General features: G+C 36.9%; 1 protein-coding gene across 17 annotated transcripts in view; it reads right to left on the minus strand.

The window, feature by feature from the left end:
- Positions 1–23,603, minus strand: part of LCORL (ligand dependent nuclear receptor corepressor like) — a 216,745-nt gene that overhangs the window by 116,767 nt on the left and 76,375 nt on the right. The window lies entirely within an intron of this gene.

Consider the following 23,603-nt stretch of genomic DNA (forward strand, 5'->3'; position numbering starts at 1 on the left):
ACAAACCAATAGCTCAAATGAGATACAGGAGCTGAGACAACTAATGCTGAATATATGAACAGAAATGGAAAACCTCTTCAAAAATGAAATCGATAAATTCAGGGAGGACATGAGGAAGACATGGGCTGAACAAAAAGAAGAAATAGAAAAACTGAAAAAACAAACCACAGAACTTATGGAAGTGAAGGATAAAGTAGAAAAGATGGAAAAAACAACGGATACCTACAATGATAGATTTAAAGAGACAGAAGATAGAATTAGTGATTTGGAGGATGGAACATCTGAATTCCAAAAAGAAACAGAAACTATCGGGAAAAGAATGGAAAAATTTGAACAGGGTATCAGGGAACTCAAGGACAATATGAACCGCACAAATATACATGTTGTGGGTGTCCCACAAGGAGAAGAGAAGGGAAAAGGAGGAGAAAAACTAATGGAAGAAATTATCACTGAAAATTTCCCAACTCTTATGAAAGACCTAAAATTACAGATCCAAGAAGTGCAGCACACCCCAAAGAGATTAGACCCAAATAGGCATTCTCCAAGACACTTACTAGTTAGAATGTCAGAGGTCAAAGAGAAAGAGAGGATCTTGAAAGCAGCGAGAGAAAAACAATCCATCACATACAAGGGAAACCCAATAAGACTATGTGTAGATTTCTCAGCAGAAACCACGGAAGCTAGAAGACAGTGGGATGATATATTCAAATTACTAAAAGAGAAAAACTGCCAACCTAGACTCCTATATCCAGCAAAATTGTCCTTCAAAAATGAGGGAGAAATTAAAACATTCTCAGACAAAAAGTTACTGAGAGAATTTGTGACAAAGAGACCAGCTCTGCAAGAAATACTAAAGGGAGCATGAGAGTCAGATACAAAAAGACAGAAGAGAGAGATATGGAGAAGAGTGTAGAAAGAAGGAAAATCAGATATGATATATATAATACAAAAGGCAAAATGGTAGAGGAAAATATTATCCAAACAGTAATAACACTAAATGTTAATGGACTGAATTCCCCAATCAAAAGACATTGGCTGGCAGAATGGATTAAAAAACAGGATCCTTCTATATGCTGTCTACAGGAAACACATCTTAGACCCAAAGATAAATATAGGTTGAAAGTGAAAGGTTAGGAAAAGATATTTCATGCAAATAACAACCAGAAAAGAGCAGGAGTGGCTATACTAATATCCAACAAATTAGACTTCAAATGTAAAACAGTTAAAAGAGACAAAGAAGGACACTATATACTAATAAAAGGAAAAATTAAACAAGCAGACATAACAATCATAAATATTTACGCATCGAACCAGAATGCCCCAAAATACGTGAGGAATACACTGCAAACACTGAAAAGGGAAATAGACTCATATACCATAATAGTTGGAGACTTCAATTCACCACTCTCATCAATGGACAGAACATCTAGACAGAGGATCAATAAAGAAATAGAGAATCTGAATATTACTATAAATGAGCTAGACTTAACAGACATTTATAGGACATGACATCCGACAACAGCAGGATACACCTTTTTCTCAAGTGCTAATGGATCATTCTAAAAGACAGACCATATGCAGGGTCACAAAGCAAGTCTTAACAAATATAAAAAGATTGAAATCATACACAACACTTTCTCGGATCATAAAGGAATAAAGTTGGAAATCAACAATAGGCGGAGTGCCAGAAAATTCACAAATACGTGGAGGCTCAACAACACACTCTTAAACAACGAGTGGGTCAAAGAAGAAATTGCAAGAGAAATTAGCAAACATCTCGAGGCGAATGAAAATGAAAACACAACACATCAAAACTTATGGGACGCAGCAAAGGCAGTGCTAAGAGGGAAATTTATTGCCCTAAATGCCTATATCAGAAAAGAAGAAAAGGTAAAAATTCAGGAATTAACTGTCCACTTGGAAGAACTGGAGAAAGAACAGCAAACTAATTCCAAAGCAAGCAAAAGGAAAGAAATAACAAAGATTAGAGCAGAAATAATTGAAACTGAAAACATGAAAACAATAGAGAAAATCAATGAGACCAGAAGTTGGTTCTATGAGAAAATCAATAAGATTGATGGGCCCTTAGCAAGACTGACCAAAAGAAGAAGAGAGAGGATGCAAATAAATAAGATCAGAAATGGAACAGGAGACATAACTACTGACCTCACAGAAATAAAGGAGGTAATACCAGGATACTATGAACAACTTTACGCTAATAAATACAACAATTTAGGTGAAATGGACGGGTTCCTGGAAAGACATGAACAACCAACTTTGACTCAAGAAGACATAGATGACCTCAACAAACCAATCTCAAGTAAAGAAATTGAATTAGTCATTCAAAAGCTTCCTAAAAAGAAAAGTCCAGGACCAGACGGCTTCACATGTGAATTCTATCAAACATTCCAGAAAGAATTAGTACCAACTCTCCTCAAACTCTTCAAAAAAATCGAAGCAGAGGGAAAACTACCTAATTCATTCTATGAAGCCAACATCACCCTCATACCAAAACCAGGCAAAGATATTACAAAAAAGGAAAACTACAGGCCAATCTCTCTAATGAATATAGATGCAAAAATCCTCAATAAAATTCTAGCAAATCGTATCCAACAACACATTAAAAGAATTATACATCATGACCAAGTAGGATTCATCCCACGTATGCAAGGATGGTTCAACATAAGAAAATCAATTAATGTAATACACCATATCAACAAACCAAAGCAGAAAAATCACATGATCATCTCAATTGATGCAGAGAAGGCATTTGACAAGATTCAACATCCTTTCCTGTTGAAAACACTTCAAAGGATAGGAATACAAGGGAACTTCCTTAAAATGATAGAGGGAATATATGAAAAACCCACAGCTAATATCATCCTCAATGGGGAAAAATTGAAAACTTTCCCCCTAAGATCAGGAACAAGACAAGGATGTCCACTATCACCACTGTTATTCAACATTGTGTTGGAGGTTCTAGCCAGAGCAATTAGACAAGAAAAAGAAATACAAGGCATCAAAATTGGAAAGGAAGAAGTAAAACTATCACTGTTTGCAGACGATATGATACTATACGTCGAAAACCCGGAAAAATCCACAACAAAACTACTAGAGCTAATAAATGAGTACAGCAAAGTAGCAGGTTACAAGATTAACATTAAAAATCTGTAGTATTTCTATACACTAGTAATGAACAAGCTGAGGGGGAAATCAAGAAACGAATCCCATTTACAATTGCAACTAAAAGAATAAAATACCTAGGAATAAATTTAACTAAAGAGACAAAAAACCTATACAAAGAAAACTACAAAAAACTGTTAAAAGAAATCACAGAAGACCTAAATAGTTGGAAGGGCATACCGTGTTCATGGATTGGAAGACTAAATATAGTTAAGATGTCAATCCTACCTAAATTGATTTACAGATTCAACGCAATACCAATCAAAATCCCAGCAACTTATTTTTCAGAAATAGAAAATCCAATAGGCAAATTTATCTGGAAGGGCAGGATGCTCTGAATTGCTAAAAACATCTTGAGGAAAAAAAACGAAGCTGGAGGTCTTGCACTGCCTGACTTTAAGGCATATTATGAAGCCACAGTGGTCAAAACAGCATGGTATTGGCATAAAGATAGATATATTGACCAATGGAATCGAATAGAGTGCTCAGATATAGACCCTCTCATCTCTGGACATCTGATCTTTGATAAGGCAGTCAAGCCAAGTCACCTGGGACAGAACAGTCTCTTCAATAAATTGTGCCTAGAGAACTGGATATCCATATGCAAAAGAATGAAAGAAGACCCATATCTCACACCCTATACAAAAGTTAACTCAAAATGGATCAAAGATCTAAACATTAGGCCTAAGACCATAAAACAGTTAGAGGAAAATGTTGGGAGATATCTTACAAAACTTACTATTGGAGGCGGTTTTATGGCCCTTAAACCTAAAGCAAGAGCACTGAAGAAGGAAATAAACAAATGGGAACTCCTCAAAATTAAACACTTTTGTGCATCAAAGAACTTCATCAAGAAAGTAGAAAGACAGCCTACACAATATTTGGAAATGACATATCAGATAAAGGTCTAGTATCCAGAATTTATAAAGAGATTGTCCAACTCAACAACAAAAAGACAGCCAACCCAATTACAAAATGGGAAAAAGACTTGAACAGACACCTCTCAGAAGAGGAAATACAAATGGCCAAAAGACACATGAAGAGATGCTCAATGTCCCTGGCCATTAGAGAAATGCAAATCAAAACCACAATGAGATATCATCTCACACCCACCAGAATGGCCATTATCAACAAAACAGAACATGACAAGTGCTGGAGAGGATGCGGTGAAAGAGGCACACTTATCCACTGTTGGTGGGAATGTCAAATGGTGCAACCACTGTGGAAGGCAGTTTGGCGGTTCCTCAAAAAGCTGAATATAGAATTGCCATACGACCCAGCAATACCATTGCTGGGAATCTACTCAAAGGGATTAAGGGCAAAAACTCAAATGGACATTTGCACACCAATGTTTATAGCAGCGTTATTTACAATTGCAAAGAGATGGAAACAGCCAAAATGTCCATCAACAGACGAGTGGCTAAACAAACTGTGGTATATACATACGATGGAATATTATGCAGCTTTAAGACAGGATAAAATTATGAAGCATGTAATAACATGGATGGACCTAGAGAACATTATGCTGAGTGAGTCTAGCCAAAAACTAAAAGAAAAATACTGTATGGTCCCAATGATGTGAATCGACATTCGAGAATAAAATTTGAATATGTCATTGATAACAGAGTGCAGCAGGAGTTAGAAACAGGGTAAGATAATGGGTAATTGGAGCTGAAGGGATACATCCAGACTGTGCAACAGGACTAGATACAAAAACTCAAAAATGGACAGCACAATAATACCTAATTGTAAAGTAATCATGTTAAAACACTGAATGAAGCTGCATCCGAGCTATAGGTTTTTGTTTTGTTTTTACTATTATTACTTTTATTTTTTTCTCTATATTAACATTCTGTATCTTTTTCGGTTGTGTTGCTAGTTCTTCTAAACTGATGCAAATGTACTAAGAAACGATGTTCATGCATCTATGTGATGATGTTAAGAATTACTGATTGCATATGTAGAATGGTATGATTTCTAAATGTTGGATTAATTTCTTTTTTTCTGTTAATTAATAAAAAAAATTTTTTTAATTCCTCTTTTTCATGTTTTTAATAAGGTAGATCCCCCCAAAAAGATGATTTTGGATACTGCCCTGTGTTTTATCCTCAACAGTAGCAATTTCCAGCTTCCCAATGTCATACAGAGAGACTCTGAAGAGACACCTCAGCTTCTTTCTTTCTTGTTTGTTTTAAATTTTGTTAATTAGAGAAGTTGTAGGTTTATTAAAAAAAAAGTAAAAATACAGTATTCCGATATATACCCACTTCATTATTAACAATTTGCCTTGGTGTGGTACCTTTGTTACAACTGATGAAAGAATATTATAATTGTACTATTAACAACAGTCCATGATTTACAATAGGGTTCACTGTGTGGAACATTCCTATGTTTAATATTTTAAATTTTATTCTCAAAGGACATATACAACCAAAAATTTCCCAATTTAACCATATTCACAAATACAATTCAGTGCTGTTTATTACATTCACACAGGTATATACTACTACTACTCATTTTCAACACATAACTATAAACACAAATGGATATTCTTCACGAATTAAGCATCAACTCCCTACTTCCTACACCAGCCCATCCCCAGATTACCTATATTCTAGATTTAAACTCTATAAGAGTGTTTATATTTTAACAGTGAGATGAAACAACTTTGTCCTTTTGTGTCTGGCTTATTTCACTCACCATGTTTTCAAGGTTCATCCATTGAGTCCCATGAACTAGATATCATTCCTTTATAAAATGCTGAATATAGTCCATTGTAGGTATACAAGACATTTTTTTTATCCATTCATCAACTAATGGACACTTGGGTTGCTTTCAACTTTTGGCAATTGTGAAAAATGCAGGAATGAACATGGGTGTGCAAATATCTGTTCAAGAACGGTTTTCAATTCATTCTGGCATAAACTTGGAAATAGATTTCTGGGTTATATGGTAATGCTATAATTAGCTTTCTGAGGAACTGCAAACTGTGTTCCACAGCAGCTGTACCATTTTATATTCCCAAAAGCAATGAATGGTATTTTTATTTCTCCACATCCTCTGCGACACCTTTAATTTTCTGAATTTTTAACAGCAGCAGCCATTCTAGTGAGTGTGAAAGGTATAACATTATGGTTTTGATTTGTGTTTCCCTATCCATAATGATGCGAGCATCTCTTCCGGTGCTTTTGAGCCATCTGGATAGGCTCTTTTTTATTATTATTATTAATTAAAAAAAATTTTTTTTAAATACCAAAAAACACCAAATAAACACAAATATTCATAAATTTGATCACTGCGTTCTACATATATAATCAGTAATTCACAATATCATCACATATTTGCATATTCATCATCATGATCATTTCTTGGAGCATTTGCATCTATTCAGAAGAAGAAATAAAAAGAAAACAAAAAAATTGGTACATACCATATCCCTAACCCCTCCCCCTCACCGATCACCAGCATTTCACTCTAAATTTGTTTTAACATTTGTATCCCCTATCATTTCATATGTTCTACTCTTCTGTTGACATAGTAGCTAAAGGGAGCATCAGATATAAGGTTTTCACATTCACAGAGTCTCATTGTGAAAGCTATATCATTGTTCAGTCATCATCAAGAAACATGGCTACTGGAACACAGCACTACATTTTCAGGCAACTCCCTCCAGCCTCTCCACTACATCTTGAACAACAAGGTGATATCTACTTAATGCGTAAGAATAACCTCCAGGATAACCTCTCGACTCTGTTTGGAATCTCTCAGCCACTGACACTTTATTTTCCTCATTTCACTCTTCGCCCTTTTGGTCGAGAAGGTTTTCCCAAGCCCTTGATGCTGAGACTCAGCTCATTTCAGGATTTCTGTCCCACATTGCCAGGAAGGTCCTCACCCCTGGGAGTCAAGTCCCACGTAGACCAGGGGAGGGTGTGGTTTGCTTGTCGTGTTGGCTGGACAGAGAGGCCACATCTGAGCAACAAAAGAGGTTCTCTTGGGGGTGACGCTTTGGCCTAATTTTAAGTAGGCTTGACCTATTCTTTGTGGGGTTAAGTTCCATATGAACAAACCCCAAGATTGGGGACTCAGCCAATAGCTTTGATTATCTGCACTGCTTTTGAGAATATCAAAAATTCAACTTGGGGAAGTTGATGTTTCCCCCTTTCTCATCATTCCCTGAAAGGGACTTCGCAAACACTTTTTTATTCACTAATCAAATCACTCGGGGATTTATGGGGGCATCACTCTGGACAAACCCACAAAATCTCATATCTTACTCAAGGTTCCATGAACTTATGCTGTTCAATTAAGATGTCTACATAAGCTATATTAGGAAATACATTAGTTAAAATTCAAATTTTGTTCCAAATAAACATTTTTTGCTTTAATCTCACACATAAGTTGAAATTTGAAAACATTATCATCTATTTTCAGCACCTTGCAGTAATGACATTCCTTTGTTCCTCCTCATGCAAAAACATTTTTAAAATTTATACATTTAGTTACTATCATTATACACTCTAGGAATTCCCAGATTGTACCATAAGTCTTTATAGTCTATCCCTCTCTCTAATTTCATTTGTGCTCCCAGCCCTCCTCCCTCTATGATTCTCACATTCAGCTTCATTAAGTGTTTTCTCACATTCAGCTTCATTCAGTGTTTTAACATAGTTGTATTACAGTTAGGTAATATTATGCTGTCCATTTCTGAGTTTTTACATTCAGTCCTGTTGCACAATCTGCATCCCTTCAGCTCCAATTACCCAATATCTTACTCTATTTCTATCTCCTGATGGTCTCTGCTACCAATGAAATTGTTCAAGTTTATTCATTATGTCAGTTCATATCAGTGAGACCATACAGTATTTGTCCTTTTGTTTCTTGCTAATCTCACTCAGCATAATGTCCTTAAGGTCCATCCATGTTGTTATATACTTCATAACTTTATTCTGTCTTATGGTTGCATAATATTCCATTGTATGCATATACCACAGTTTGTTTAGCCACTCATTTGTTGATGGAAGTTTTGGCTGTTTCCATCTCTTCACAATTGTAAATAATGCTGCTATAAACATTGATGTGCAAGTGTCCTCTGAGTTGATACCTAGAAATGGTACTGCCGGGACACATGGAAACTCTATATTTAGCTTTTTGAGGAACCGCCAAACTGTCTTCCACAGTGGTTGCACCATTCCAACAGTGGATAAGTGTGCCTCTTTCTCCACATCCTCTCCAGCACTTGTCATTTTCTGTTTTATTGATAATGGCCATTCTGGTGGGTGTGAGATGATATCTCATTGTGGTTTTGATTTGTATTTCTCTAATAGCCAGGGAAGTTGAGTATCTCTTCATGTGCCTTTTGGCCATTTGTACTTCCTCTTCCGAGAAGTGTCTGTTCAAGTCTTTTGCCCATTTTGTAATTGGGTTGGCCGTCTTTTCGTTGTTGACTTGAACAATCTCTTTACACATTCTGGATACTAGACCTCTATCTCATATGTCGTTTCCAAATATTGTCTCCCATTGTGTAGGCGGCCTTTATACTTTCTTGATGAAGTTCTTTGATGCACAAAAGTGTTCAATTTTGAGGTGTTCCCATTTATTTATTTCTTTCGTCAATGCTCTTGCTTTGGGTGTAAGGTCTAGAAAACTGCCTCCAAGTATAAGATTTATAAGATATTTCCCTACAGTTTCTTCTAACAGTTTTATGGTCTTAGATCTAATGCTTAGGTCTTTGATCCATTTTGAGTTAACTTTTGTATAGGGTGTGAGATATGGGTCCTCTTTCATTCTTTTGCATATGTACATCCAGTTCTCTAGGCACCGTTTATTGAAGAGACTGTTCTGTCCCGGTGAGTTGGCTTGACTGCCTTATCAAAGATCAATTGTCCACAGATGAGAGGGTCTACATCTGAACACTCCATTCGATTCCATTGGTCAATATATCCATCTTTATGCCAGTAGCATGCTGTTTTGACCAAGGTAGCTTCATAATACACCTTAAAGCCAGGTAGCATGAGACCTCCAACTTCATTTTTTTTTCTCAGGATACTTTTAGCTATTCGGGGCACCCTGTCCTTTCAGATAAATTTGGTTATTGGTTTTTCTATTTCTGAGAAGTAAGTTTTTGGGGTTTCAATTGGTTTTGCATTGAATCTGTTAATCAATTTAGGTAGAATTGACATCTTAACTATATTTAGTCTTCCAATCCATGAACACGGTATGCCCTCACATCTATTTAGGTCTTCTGTGATTCCTTTTAACAATTTCTTGTAGTTTTCTTCATATAGGTCTTTTTAGTTAAATCCATTCCTAAATATTTTATTCTTTATGTTGCTACTGTAAATGGAATTCTTTTCTTGATTTCCCCCTCACACTGTTCATTACTAATGCATAGAAACACTACAGATTTTTGAGTGTTGATCTTGTAACCTACCACTCTGCTGTATTCATTTATGAGCTCTAGTAGTTTTGCTGTGGATTTTTCGACATATAGTATCATACCATCTGCAAGCAGTGAGAGTTTTACTTCTTCCTTTCCAGTTCTGATGCCTTGTATTTCTTTTTCTTGTCTAATTGCTCTGGCTAGAACTTCCAATACAATGTTGAATAACAATGGTGATAGTGGACATGCTTGTCTTGATCCTGATCTTAGGGGGAGAGTTTTCAGTTTTTCCCATTGAGGATGATGTTAGCTGTGGGTTTTTCATATATTCCCTTTATCATTTTAAGGAAGTTCCCTTCCATTCCTATCCTTTAAAGTGTTTTCAACAGGAAAGGATGTTGAATTTTATCAAATGGCTTTTCTCCATCAATCGAGATGATCATGTGGTTTTTCTGCTTTGATCTGTTGATGCGGTATATTACATTAATTGATTTTCTTATGTTGAACCATCCTTGCATACCTGGGATGAATCCTACTTGGTCATGATGTATAATTCTTTTAATGTGTTGCTGGATTCGATCGGCTAGAATTTTATTGAGGATTTCTGCTTCTATATTCATTAGCGAGACTGGTCTGTAGTTTTTGTTTTTTGTAATATCTTTGTCTGGCTTTGGTATGAGAGTGATGTTGGCTTCGTAGAATGAGTTAGGTAGCTTTCCCTCCTCTTCAATTATTTTGAAGAGTTTCAGCAGGATTGCTACTAATTCCTTCTGGAATGTTTGGTAGAATTCACATGTGACGCCATCTGATCCTGGAATTTTCTTTTTGGGGAGCTTCTTAATGACTGATTCAATTTCTTTACTTGTGATTGGTTTGTTGAGGTTGTCTATTTCTTCTTGAGTCAAAAGTTGGTTGCTCATGCCTTTCTAGAAAGTTGCCCATTCCATCTACATTGCCGTATTTATTAGCATAAAGTTGTTCATAGTATCCTGTCATTACTTCCTTTATTTCTGTGGGGTCAGTGGTTATGTCTCCTCTTCCATTTCTGATCTTATTTATTTGCATCCTCTCTCTTCTTCTTTTTGTCAATCTTGCTAAGGGTCTATCAATCTTACCGATTTTTCATAAAACCAGCTTCTGGTTTTGTTGATTTTCTCAATTGTTTTTATGTTCTCAATCTCATTTATTTCTGCTCTAATCTTCATTATTTCTTTCCTTTTGCTTGCTTTCAGGTTAGTTTGCTGTTCCTTCTCTACTTCTTCCAAGTGAACAGTTAATTCCTTGATTTTTGCCCTTCATTTTTTGATATAGGCATTTAGGGCAATAAATTTCCCTCTTAGCACTGCCTTTGCTGCATCCCATAAGTTTTGATATGTTGTGTTTTCATTTTCATTTGCCTCGAGATATTTACTGATTTCTCTGGTAATTTCATCCTCGACCCACTGGTTGTTTAGGAGTGTGTTGTTGAGTCTCCACATATTTGTGAATTTTCTGGCACTTTGCCTATTATTGATTTACAACTTCATTCCTTTATGATGCGAGAGAGTGTTTTGCATGATTTCAATCTTTTTAAATTTATTGAGACTTGCTTTGTGACCCAGCATGTTGTCTATCGGTGTATCCTGCTGTTGTGGGATGTAATGTTCTATAAATGTCTGTTAAGTCTAGCTCATTTGTTGTGTTATTAAAATTCTCTGTTTCTTCATTGGTCCTCTGTATAGATGTTCTGTTCAATGATGAGAGTGTGGAATTGAAGTCTCCAACTATTATGGTAGATGTGTCTATTTCTCTTTTCAGTGTTTGCCACATGTATTTTGGAGCATTCCTGCTCGGTGCTTAAATATTTGATTGTTATGTTTTCTTGCTGAATTGTTCCTTTTACTAATATATAGTGTCCTTCTTTGTCTCTTTTAACTGTTTTACATTTGAAGTCTAATTTGTTGGATATTAGCATAGCTACTCCTGCTTTTTTCTGATTGTTATTTGCACGAAATGTATTTTCCCAACCTTGTACTTTCAACCTACGTTTAAACGTGGGTGTAAGATATATTTCCTGTAGACAGCATATACATGGGTCCTTTTTTAAATCCATTCTGCCAGTCTATGTCTTTTGATTGGGGAGTTTAATCCATTAACAATTAGTGTTATTACTGTATGGGTAATACCTTCTTCTACTATTCTTTCTTTTGGATTTTATATGTCATATCTAATTTTTCTTTTTTTTTTTTTTACCTTTACTGATAGTCTTCCTTTCTACACTCTTCTCCACACCACTCTCTTCTGTCTTTTCATATCTGCCTCTAGTGCTCCCTTTAGTATTTTTTGCAGAGCCGATCTCCTGGTCACAAATTCTCTCAGTGATTTTTTGTTTGAAAATGTTTTAATTTCTCCTTCACTTTTGAAGGACAATTTTGCTGGATATAGAATTCTTGGTTGGCAGTTTTTCTCTTTCAATAATTTAAATATATCATCCTACTGTCTTCTTCCCTCCATGGTTTCTGCTGAGAAACCTATGCATAGTCTTATGGGCTTTCCTCGTAGGTGATGGATTGTTTTTCTCTTGCTGCTTTCAAGATTCTCTCTTTCTCTTTGATTTCTGACATTCTGATTAGTAAGCATCTTGGAGTACATCTACTTGCATCTATTTTCTTTGGGGTATGCTGAACTTCTTGGGTCTGTAATTTTAAGTCTTTCATAAGAGTTGGGAAATTTTCAGTGGTAATTTCCTCCATTAGTTTTTCTCCTCCTTTTCCCTTCTCTTCTCCTTCTGGGACACCCATGACACATATATTCATGTGCTTCATACTGTCATGCAATTCCCTGAGTCCCAGCTCATACTTTTCCCTACATTTTCTTTTGCTTGTTGGATTTCAGATGTTCCAACCTCCAGTTCATTAATCCTATCTTCTGCCTCTCGAAATCTAACACTGTAGGTTTCCATTGTTTTTTTTTTTTCTCTTCTATGGTGCCTTTCATTCCCATAAGTTCTGTGATTTGTTTTTTCAGACTTTCCATTTCTTCTTTTTGTTCATTCCTTGCCTTCTTTATATCTTCCCTCAATTCATTGATTTGGTTTTTGATGAGGTTTTCCATGTCTGTTCGTACATTCAGAATTAATTGTTTCAACTCCTGTATCTCATTTGAATTGTTGGTTTGTTCCTTTGACTGGGCCACATCTTCAATTTTCCTAGTGAAATCCGTTATTTTTTGCTGGTGTCTAGGCATTTAATTACCTTAATTAGTTTATTCTGGAGGTTGTTTTCACTTCTTTTACCTAGGGTTTTCTTGCTGGATGAATTTGTTTTCTATTCCTTCCCATTCAGTTCTGCTTTTTCTGGACTACTAGGTTAGGTTTTGTTTAACAGAGCAGAATTTTTCATTTTTGTTTTCTTGTTTCTTGCTCTGCCTGTATGGTGCCTTTCCCCCCCCATCCTTAGGAGTGTTTACTTAGGTATTATAGACCCCAGCTGGATTTTCCCAGACCAAACTGGCCTCCTGTCAGTAGGAAAGAGTCACCTGTGTCAGCTTTCCAAGACTCAGCAGGTTGAAAGACTTCCCTGTGACATCTGTGGACTCTGTTTTTCTTATCCTGCCCAGTATGTAGCGCTTGTCTGCCTGCAGGTCCCACCAGCATAAGATGTGGTACCTTTAACTTTGGCAGGCTCTCCCTGCCGGGGGCATGGTAGAGACAGAGGAGAGGTTGTAGGCTGGTTTTAATGGCTTCAAATTACCAACCCCTGGGATTTGAATTCCTTGAGGGAGGAATTCCACCTGAGCTGGGTCTCACCCCTCCCCTGGGGAAGGCACCGGCTCCAGACAAGCTTTCAAAGAAGCTTGTTTCTGCCTATGCCTGGGGCAGTTGCAGCCTGAGAAGCCCAGCCGCTGTATCCAAGGGCAGCCGCGTCACTGTAGAAACACAGCCACAAAAACCTGTTTTCTTTTTCCGTCAGCCCTGCCCCTTAGCGCCAGAGCAAAAAACAGCGACTTCCGCTTTGATGAGGTTCACCTGAGCTGGGGGCCTATTTTTAGTAGTCAGAATTTGTGAATTAATTCCACACTTGAAGCCTAGTTGCACTCAGCCCCTGCTGCTGCTAAGGTCTGTTTCCTTTGCCCTCTGGGAAGCAGCTTGTGGGGGAGAGGCACTGGCTGCTGCGGCTTGGAGGACTCATGGTTCTGGGGGCTCGCAGCAAGTCTAGCTGGTCCAGACTGGGGTGCACTGTGTGTCCAGTCACTGATGTGGCCCCAGGAGCTGTTCTGTACTGTTCCTGGTTATTTAGTAGATGTTCTGGAGGACAAACTAAATCCCACATTTTGCTAAGCCACCATCTTGGCTCCCCTAGATAGCCTCTTTGGAGAAATATCTATTCAAGCCTTTTTCCCATTTTTGAATTGGGTTGTCTTTTTATTGTTGAGTTGCAGGATTTCTTTATCTATTCTGGATATGAAATCCTTATTGGATATGTAGTTTCCCAATATTTTCTCCCATTGAATAGGTTATCTTTACACTTTCATGATAAGATTCTTTGATGCACAAAAGTTTTTAATTTTAATGAGGTCCTATTTTCTATGTTTTCTTTTGTAGCTTATATTTTGGGTGTAAAGTCTAAGAAACAATTGTCTAAAACAATCCTGAAGATGCTTTCCTACATTTTCTTTGAGGAGTTTTATTATAACACTGGTTTTTGCATTTAGGTCTTTGATCCATTTTGAGTGAATATTTGTATACTTCATTATTTGGTATACTTCATTCTTTTGAATATGGATAGCCAGTTCTTCTGGAACCATTTCTTGAAGCGACTACTCTGTCCCAGTTAGTGGACTTGGCCACAGAAGGAATCAATTGGCCACAGAAAAAAGGGTCTGTATCTGAACTCTCAATATGATTTCATTGGTCTATATATCTATTCTTATCCCAGTACCAGTCTGTTTTGACTGTTATAGCTTTGTAACAAGCATCAAAGAAAGGAAGTATGAATCTTCCAACATCATCCTTTATTTTCAAGATGGTTTTGTCTATTCGAGGCCCTTTACCCCCCCAAATAAATTTGACAATTGACTTTTTCATTTCTGAGAAGCAAGCTGTTGCAATTTCTATTGGAATTATGTTAAAACTGGAAATCATTCTGGGTAGAATTCATATCTTCAAAATATTTAGTCTTCCAATCCATAAGCAAGTAATGTCCTTCCATTTATTTAGATGTTCTTTGATTTCTTTTAGTAAAGTTTTGTAGTTTTCTCTGTATAAGTGCTTTACATCCTTGTTAAATTTATTCCCAGATATTTGAATAATTTAGTTGTTATTATAAATGGAATTTTTTCCTGATTTCCTCCTCGGATTGCTTATTGCTAATGTATAGAAACACTATTGATTTTTGCATGTTGATCTTGTATTCTATGAACTAGAGTAGCTTTGTTGTAGATTTTTTTGGACATTCCATATACAGAATATGCCATCTGTAAACAAAGTTTTACTTCTTCATTTCCAATTTTTAAAAAATTTCTTTTATTTCTTTTACTTGCCTAACTGCTCTGGCTAGAACTTCCAGAACAATGGTGAATAACAGCGGTGGCAGTGGGCATTTGTTCTAGTTTGCTACCTGCCAGAATGCAATATACCAGAAACAGAACAGCTTTTAAACAGGGGAATCTAACGAGTTGCAAGTTTACAGTTTTAAGGCCATGCAAATGTCCCAATTAAAGAAAGTCTATAGATATGTCCAAATTAAGGCACCAATAAATAAGAAGTTACCTTCGCTCAAGAAAGGCCAGTGATGTTCAGGGTTTCACTCTCAACTGGAAAGGCACATGGAGAAAATGGTAATGTCTGCTAGCTTTCTCACCAGGCTTCTTGTTCATGAAGCTCCCTTGAGGGGGGATATTCCTTGTTTATCTCCAAAGGTTTTTGGCTGTATGGACTCTGGTTCTTGTCATTCTCAAAATGGGCTCTCTCCAAAATGTATCCTCATTTAAATATTCCAGTAAACTAATCAAGAATGGGTGGAGTCACATCTTCCTCTATTCAAAAGTTAATACCCACAATTGGGTGAATCACATCTCTGTGGAGATAAATCTAACAAAAGTTTCCATCATACAGTACTGAAAAGAGTTTATAAGAAATGGTTGAATGTATAGAAACATTGGATTAGGATTATGGTGTGCTTTTCTAGGGTACATAAACCCTTTCTAATCAGCACAGCATCCTTGTCTTAATCCAAATTTTAGATGGAAAGCTTTCAGTCTTTCACCACTGAGTATGATAACTGGGTTTTATGTATATGCTCTTTATCATGTTAAGGAAGTTTCCTGCTACAACTATTTTCTTTTCATTTTTATTGAGAAATACCCACACCCGTACATTCCAACCATATTATAAAATCAATGGCCCATAATATCATCACATAATTGTATATTCTTCACCATGATCTTTTTTTATAACATTTGAATTACTCCAAAGAGAAATATATTTAAAAAAAAAACCCATACGTCCCATGCTCAATACTCCCTTCCCTCTCACTGACCCACAGTATTTCAATCTACCTACTTTTTACTTCTTATCACCCCCTTTTATTTTTTATCCTTATCTTTTTTTTTACTCACCTGTCTATAACCCTGCATAAAAGAAGCATCAGACACAAGGTTTTCACAATCACACAGTCTGTCCCAGTTAGTGGACTTGGCCACTGTAAAAGTTATATAGTTATACAGCCTTCTTCAAGAATCAAAGTTACTGGAACACAGTTCAACAGTTTCTAGTACTTCCGTCTAGCCACACCAATATACAACAAACAAAACAGATATCTATATAGTGCATAAGAATAACCTTCAGGATAAGCTCCCACTCTGTATGAAACCTCTTGGCCACTGAGGCCTTATTTTGTCTCATTTCATTCTTTCCCCTTTTGGTCAAGAAGGCTTTCTCATTCCCATGATGTCAGGTCGTGGCTCATTCCCAGGAGGCAGGTCCTGCACTGCAGGGAGATGTACACCTCCGGGAGTCATGTCCCATGTAGAACGTGAAGGGCAGTGAATTCACTTACCAAGTTGACTTAGAGAGAGAGGCCATCTCTGAGCAACAAAAGAGGTTCTCTGGGGGTAAATCTTAGGCATAATTATCAGTAGCCTTAGCTTCTCCTTTGCAGGAATAAGCTTCATAGGGGTGAGCTCAAAACTGAGCGCTCAGTCTATTGAATTGGTTGTCCCTAGTACTTATGAGAATATCAGGAATTCCCCAGACAGTGAAGTTTAGGGAATCACACTAACCTGTACAAACCAACAAGATCTCATGCCTTATTCAAGATTCCATGTAATTATGGTGTTCAAGTAAACTGACCATTGAGTTAATGTGCTCCAAATATAAATCTTGCACCAAATAAAACATCTCCATTTCATCTCGCACAGAGGTACAACTATTTTTCTAAGTGCTTTTTGCTTGTTTTTGTTTTTTTAATCAAGAAAGGAGGTTCATTTTCTGCATCAAATGAAATGATCATGTGGTTTTTTTAACCCCTTCATTTTGTTAATGTGGTGTATTACCTTAATGGATTTTCTTATGTTAGATTATCCTTGCATATCCAGGATAAATTCCGCTTGATCATGGTATATAATTCTTTTAATGTGCTGTTCGATTCAATTTGCAAGTATTTTGTTAAGGATTTTTACATCTATATTCATGAGAAAAATTGGTCAGTAATTTTATTTCTTGTAATAGCTTTATCTAGCTTTGGTATTAGGGTGATGTTCGCCTCAAAGAACGGGTTAGGTAGTATTCCTTGCTGTTCAACGGTATAGAAGAGTTTGAGCACTGCTGGTATTAAATTTTTGTGGGATGTTTGTTTGAAGTCACCTATGAAATAATCTGGTCCTGGGCTATTATGTGTTAGGCGGTTTTTGACAGCTGATTCTCACAGCCTCAAACTGTTAAAAGTCAACCCATTTCATGGTATCACATTGGAGCTGGTCTCTCCCCTCTTTTTCAGGTTCTTTGCTTTCAGCTTCTTACTTCTGTGGCTTTTTCTTTTGCTCTGAATTTCATTCTCTTATAAAGATCTCCAGTAAAAGGATTAAGACCCTCCATGAATGAGGTGGCTCACATTTTACAACTTACTGTAAGATATTAATCACCAAAAGATCCTATTTAAAATGGGTCCACACCCACAGAACTGGATTATCTTTTAAGGGCATACTTTTCTGGGGTACATATAACTTAACTCCAAACCATCAGAGGGGTGGAGGACAAAACATCCTTCCATAGATGATTCTCTCAGATCTTGAAATTTAATGAAGTATCCCCTGCAGGGTTTCAGATTTATTTAGGACCTCTGACCCCTTTTCCTTCTAATTCTTCCCTATGGAAACAGAAATATTTATAATCTAATTGTCCCTCCTTTACATTTTGGAAGCAGGTAACTTGTTCTCTAGGTCTCACGGGTTTACAAACTGAGGGGAACTGATAGATCTCATTTATAACCAATTTTGATGAGACTTTGTATTTAGTATTGTTACGGAAATGCCTTAAAGCTTTGGAGATATTGTGATGGAATGAATGTATTTTGCATATAGAAAGAACGTGTCTTTTGGGGGTCCAGAGAGTATAGTGTGGTGGTTTGAAGATGTGTGTACCCCAGAAAAGCATGTGCTTAAATCGAATCCATTCCTGTGGGTTTGAACTCATTGTAAATAGGCCTATTGATGAGGCTACTTTAGTTAAGATGTGACCCACCTCATTTAGGAGGGGTCTTAAAACTCTTACTGGAGTCTTTTATAAATGGAATAAATACAGAGAGAGAAAGAGAAGGAAAAGAAAAAAAAAAAAAAGCTAGAAAAATTAGAAGTTAAAATCTTTTTTCTTCCCTGGGGATCCTTTTGTATGTGGCATGCCTCAGATGCTTATATGCTGCCTTGGGTCTCTGCAGATTTGGGTTGCTATGCCTGGATATGCACTGGGTTCTAACTCACTGCACTGAATAACTCTATAGCTTATATCCACAGTAGGAGGGAACCAAGCCCTGCTGCCTCTGTGTGACTTCCAAGCTGCGTGGAACCAAGTAAGGCACAGGGGCCCAGACTGATGGGTCTAGGAAGAAAATCTCCTCCCTGATCTTGGAGAGTATTTTTCTTTTTCTTTGATCCAGTGTTTGAGAGTAACATTTACTCGGGAGCTGTAAATGTTAGACACACATTGTTTACTTTGGACATTATCCAAGATGCCCAATGGATGAAGGTGGCTGAAGGATACAATGACTGAGAAGCAGATTGAGGTGTATACACATATTGGAACATCGTGTGGCTACAGAAAGGAACAAAGTCGTGAGTGAGGCATGCAACAAGGTGAATGGTCTTGGGGACATTATGTGGTGCAAAATAAGCCCGAAACAAAGGAACAAATACAGTCCGGTCTCTTTTAAAAATACTTATAAGAAAATTGGGCCCTAGAGTGTTAACTTTTATAGCAGTCACATTTACTCTGGAGCTGTAATGTTATTTCTAGATTTTGAGATGCTGTGCTATACATTTATCAGCTGGTATTTCCATGGAAATTTGGGTACCTCTGTTAAAACCTCAGACTTGGAGCTGGAGTTCTGCACTTTTGAAAGTCAGCATTGTTACATACAACAACTGTTAAGAAAACCCCCCAAAAAAGGGATCAAGCTTTCAATCAGAGATAAGAACAAAGCTGACTGTGTTGGGATAAGGTAAATCAGAATTTGGGGTAAAGGATAACAACGTCTATATTTTAGAACATCACCTACTGTATGAGAACAAAGAAAGAGAGGTCCATTTTGTCCAAAAGTTAAATTTTCTTTAGCACATAATCTAACTCAATCTGTCTGGATAGATCATTTAGACAACTCATATACATGGAATCCCGAATGAGAGCAAGGCCCTGTAAATATGTATAGCTTAACATAATACCTGGATACATACCAGAGTATTTTGGGCATATAATTAAAAAGTATTGGCAAAGTTCCTTGAGGGACTGAAGAAAAAGTATGGAACTATTAAACTTTCCTACTGGGGAAACCCCTGATACCGTCTCAAACATTAGGAACTCCTAAGTCAACAGGCCAAGCTCTTGATCTTGAGGCTTGTTCTAATGAAACTTATTTCTGTAACAGAGAAGCTAAGCCTACCTATAGTCATGCCTGAGAGTTACTTCCAGAAATCCTCTTTTGTTGCTTAGATGTGGCCTTTCTCTAAGGCCAACTCTGTAAGGAAAATCACTGCCCTCTCCCCTATGTGGGACATGACATCGAGGGATGAAATCCTCCCTGGCAATGTAGGACCTGACACCCAGGGATTAGCCTGGCCCTGTAGAATCAATGCCCTCCTGATCAAAAGGGGGGAAAGAAACCTAACAAAATAAGGTATCAGTGGCTCAGACAGTTCAAATAGAGTTGAGAGGCTATTCAGGAGGCTACTCTTACACAAGCTTCAGCTAGAAATTGCTAATTACCATGGTTTGCCAAATCCCAACCAAAACCTTCCTGTTAACTCTAAAGAACACCTTAGGGCTCTATCTGAGATTCTACACAAATTCACGCACCGAGTACTTTCCAGAAAACTACAACCTCCAGATGGTTCCTAGGCCAGATGAATCCTAAGACCCAGAGGGACCAGCCTCTCGAAGAACATCAACTAGTTCCATTCCCCTATACCATATTGTTGATGCCCCTATCCAACATGAAAAAGCGCGGGCATAGTCCAAATATCCCTAAAACTGGGAGAAGGATCAAAGGAGAAGTAGGAGTTATAACAGAGAAGATAGGATTTAGCAAATGAATATGACTACTGAATCAGCGATATTGCTTTTACTGTCTTATGTTTTGGAAAAGCTAGAAGGAAAAAAAAAATTGTGGAACAGTAACCCATACTAAATTCTCAAATCTGTTCTATAGTTACTTTTTACAAGGTACATCGAAATTCATTGCTCTTTTGTACATATATTTCCCCATAAAAATATTAAAAGAAAAAAAAACAAGACCAATTTTTAAAAATGGGCTATAGATTTGAAGAGACATTTCTCAACAGAAGATATTCAAATGGTCTTTTAGTTAGCATAAGAAAAGATGCTCAACATTATTAGTGATTAAAGAAATACAAATCAATCACATGAGATACCACTTCACACACACACACACAAGGATGATTTATTTTAAAAACAGCAAATAAAAAGGTTTGGAGAGAATGCAGGGAATTTGGAACTAATAGGGCACTGGTGAGTAATGCAAAATGGTGCAACCACTGGCAATACCTCAAAATATTAACTATAGATTACCATATTACCCAGCAATTCTCATATATATATATATACCCCAAAAGAGTGAAAGCAGGGTCTTAAATAGATACTTTTACAGCAAAATATATATACATATATATTTTGTTTTTTGCATGGGCAGGCACGGGGAATTGAACCCGCGTCTCCGGTATGGCAGGCAAAAACTCTACCTGCTGAGCCACCATGGCCCACCCTACAGCAATATTTCTAAGAGTATTATTCAAAACAGTCAAAAGATAGAAACAACACAAGTGCCTAACAACAAATAAATGGATAAACAAAATGTGGTACCTACACCTGATAGAATATTATTCAGCCTCAATAAACAATAAGGTAATGAGACATGCTGCAATAGGGAAACATTATGCTCAGTGAAATAAGCAACACACATAAGGACAAATATTATATGTAAGACTTATAAGAAGTTAGTCATAGCTGATTAGCAGATATAGAAAGTAGAAGAGTGGTTACCAAGACATGGAAGGGAAAAGGAGAGTGTATATTTGGGAAAATTTTTTCTGCCGGGTTCAAAAATATATGACTCTATATACAAATATTTAATAATTCTCCTCTTTAGAGCCGCTTTTGAGTTTGATCAAATTAATGATGATGTGATACATTTTAATATATTTCATTTAATAAATTTTATTAAAAAGTAGTTTTACCTCCATCATTATAGTGTCAACAGTTAAAAGAAAAGGGAATTAAGTAAGAAATATCATATTTCAACCACTGCTATAAGTCAAAGTTCAGCAAACTTTTTCTGTAAAGAAACCAAATGGTACTTTAGGCTTTGCTGACCATATGGACTCTGCCACAATTGGTAAACAGTACTGTTTGTAATGAAAAAGCATCCATAAACAACATGACAACCAATGAAAATGACTACGTTGCAATAAAACTTTTTTTTTAACTTTTTTATTGTATAGTGTATAAAAAAGCAGTCGTTTTCAAAGCACTCTTCAACAGGTAGTTTCAGGACAGATGTCAGAGTTTGTCATGGGCTACCATACAATCCACACACATTTTTCCTTCTAGCTGCTCCAGAATATAGGAGGCTAGAAGGCTTAACATTTTTTTTTATCATCACAATCGACTTTTTGTCTTTTTATTTTTTGTGAAAAATAACATATATACAAAAAAGCTATAAATTTCAAAGCATAGCACCACAATTACTTGTACAACATATTTCAGAGTTTGACATGGGCTACAATTCCACAATTTTAGGTTTTTATTTCTAATTGCTCTAAGATACTGGAGACTAAAAGAGGTATCAATTTAATGATTCAGCATTTGTTAATAATAATATTCATTTGTTAATCCTATCTTCTCTGTATAACTCTACCATTACCTTTCAACTTTCCATCCCTCTCTCAAGGGGTGTTTGGGCTATGGTCATTCTAACTTTGTCATGTTAGAAGGGTCTGTCATTAATATGGTGTAGGGAGATGGAACTAACTGATATTCTGGAGAGACTGAGCCCTCTAAGTTTCAGGACTTTGATGGTCCAGGGACCCATCTGGAGGTTGTCGGTTTCTGGAAAGCTGCTCTAGTGCACGGAACCCTTGTGGAATCTTATATATTGTCCTAGGTGTTCTTTAGGATTGGCTGGAATGGTCCTGGTTGGGGGTTGGCAGGTTATGATAGGTAGCAAGGTCTAACTGAAGCTTGCATAAGAGCAACCTCCAGAATAACCTCTAGTTTTTATTTGAACTCTCTCTGCCACTGATACTTTATCAGTTACACCTCTTTTTCCCCTTTTGGTTAGGATGGGGTTGTTGATTCCACAGTGGCAGGGCCAGATTCATGCCTGGGAATCATCTCCCACGTCCCCGGGGAGACTTTCAACCCTCGATGTCATGTCTCACATAGGCAGAAGGGCAATGATTTCACTTGCAGAGTTGGGCTTAGCAAGATTGAGGCCACATGTGAGCAACAAAAGAGGTCCTCCAGAAGTAACTCTTAGGCATACCTATAGGTAGTCTAAGCTTCTCTGCTACCTACATAAACTTCACAAGAGTAAACCTCAGGATCAAGGGCAAGGCATACTGATTTGGGTGTCCCTAAAGTTTGACACAGTGCAGGGGATTCCCTGTTGGTAAGGTTTAATAGTTCCCTATTTTTTCTCCCATCCCTCAAGGGATTCTGTCAATACTTTTTTATTATCTGCATAATAAACTCTAGGATGTACAATAAAACTTTATTTACTGGAAGTTAAATTTGAATTTCATGTAATTTTCAGATACCAAACAATGTTTTGAGTTTCACAAGAATTAAAAATTAAAAAAGAAAAAAACTCAGATGTATTGAGTTATTCCTAGAGAGTCTGTGAATAAGCCTGTTAAGTTGTAGGTGGAATCAGATAACTTTACTGTATGAAGTAATGCTAAAAAACAGAGGACAGCTAATGCCAAAAAACAGATACCAAGCTGTTTATGGATAACCCTTCAAAGAGAGAACTGATTCTGAAAACATAAAAACTTGAGATTTAAGTTATTCTCTGGCATGTCCCCAACCAGGATTTATGTCAGAGCCCTGGAAAGGGAAGGCTTCAATAAATAACAAATGGTATTATGTAAACATAAAATTCTGAACACACAAGGCATTATTTCTCAAAGTGGCAATCTGAGGTCCTGGCTGCCTATATCAGGACAAAGAGGAGATATAGCTGCAAACATATAAGCTAAACTGATAAAAGTAGTCAGGCTCCAAAAAGTTCAATGAGCCACTCAAACATTTTTGAACACTTACAAGTTGCTGGGA

This window comes from Tamandua tetradactyla, chromosome 19 (assembly GCF_023851605.1).
Source record: "Tamandua tetradactyla isolate mTamTet1 chromosome 19, mTamTet1.pri, whole genome shotgun sequence".
Taxonomy (NCBI): domain Eukaryota; kingdom Metazoa; phylum Chordata; class Mammalia; order Pilosa; family Myrmecophagidae; genus Tamandua; species Tamandua tetradactyla.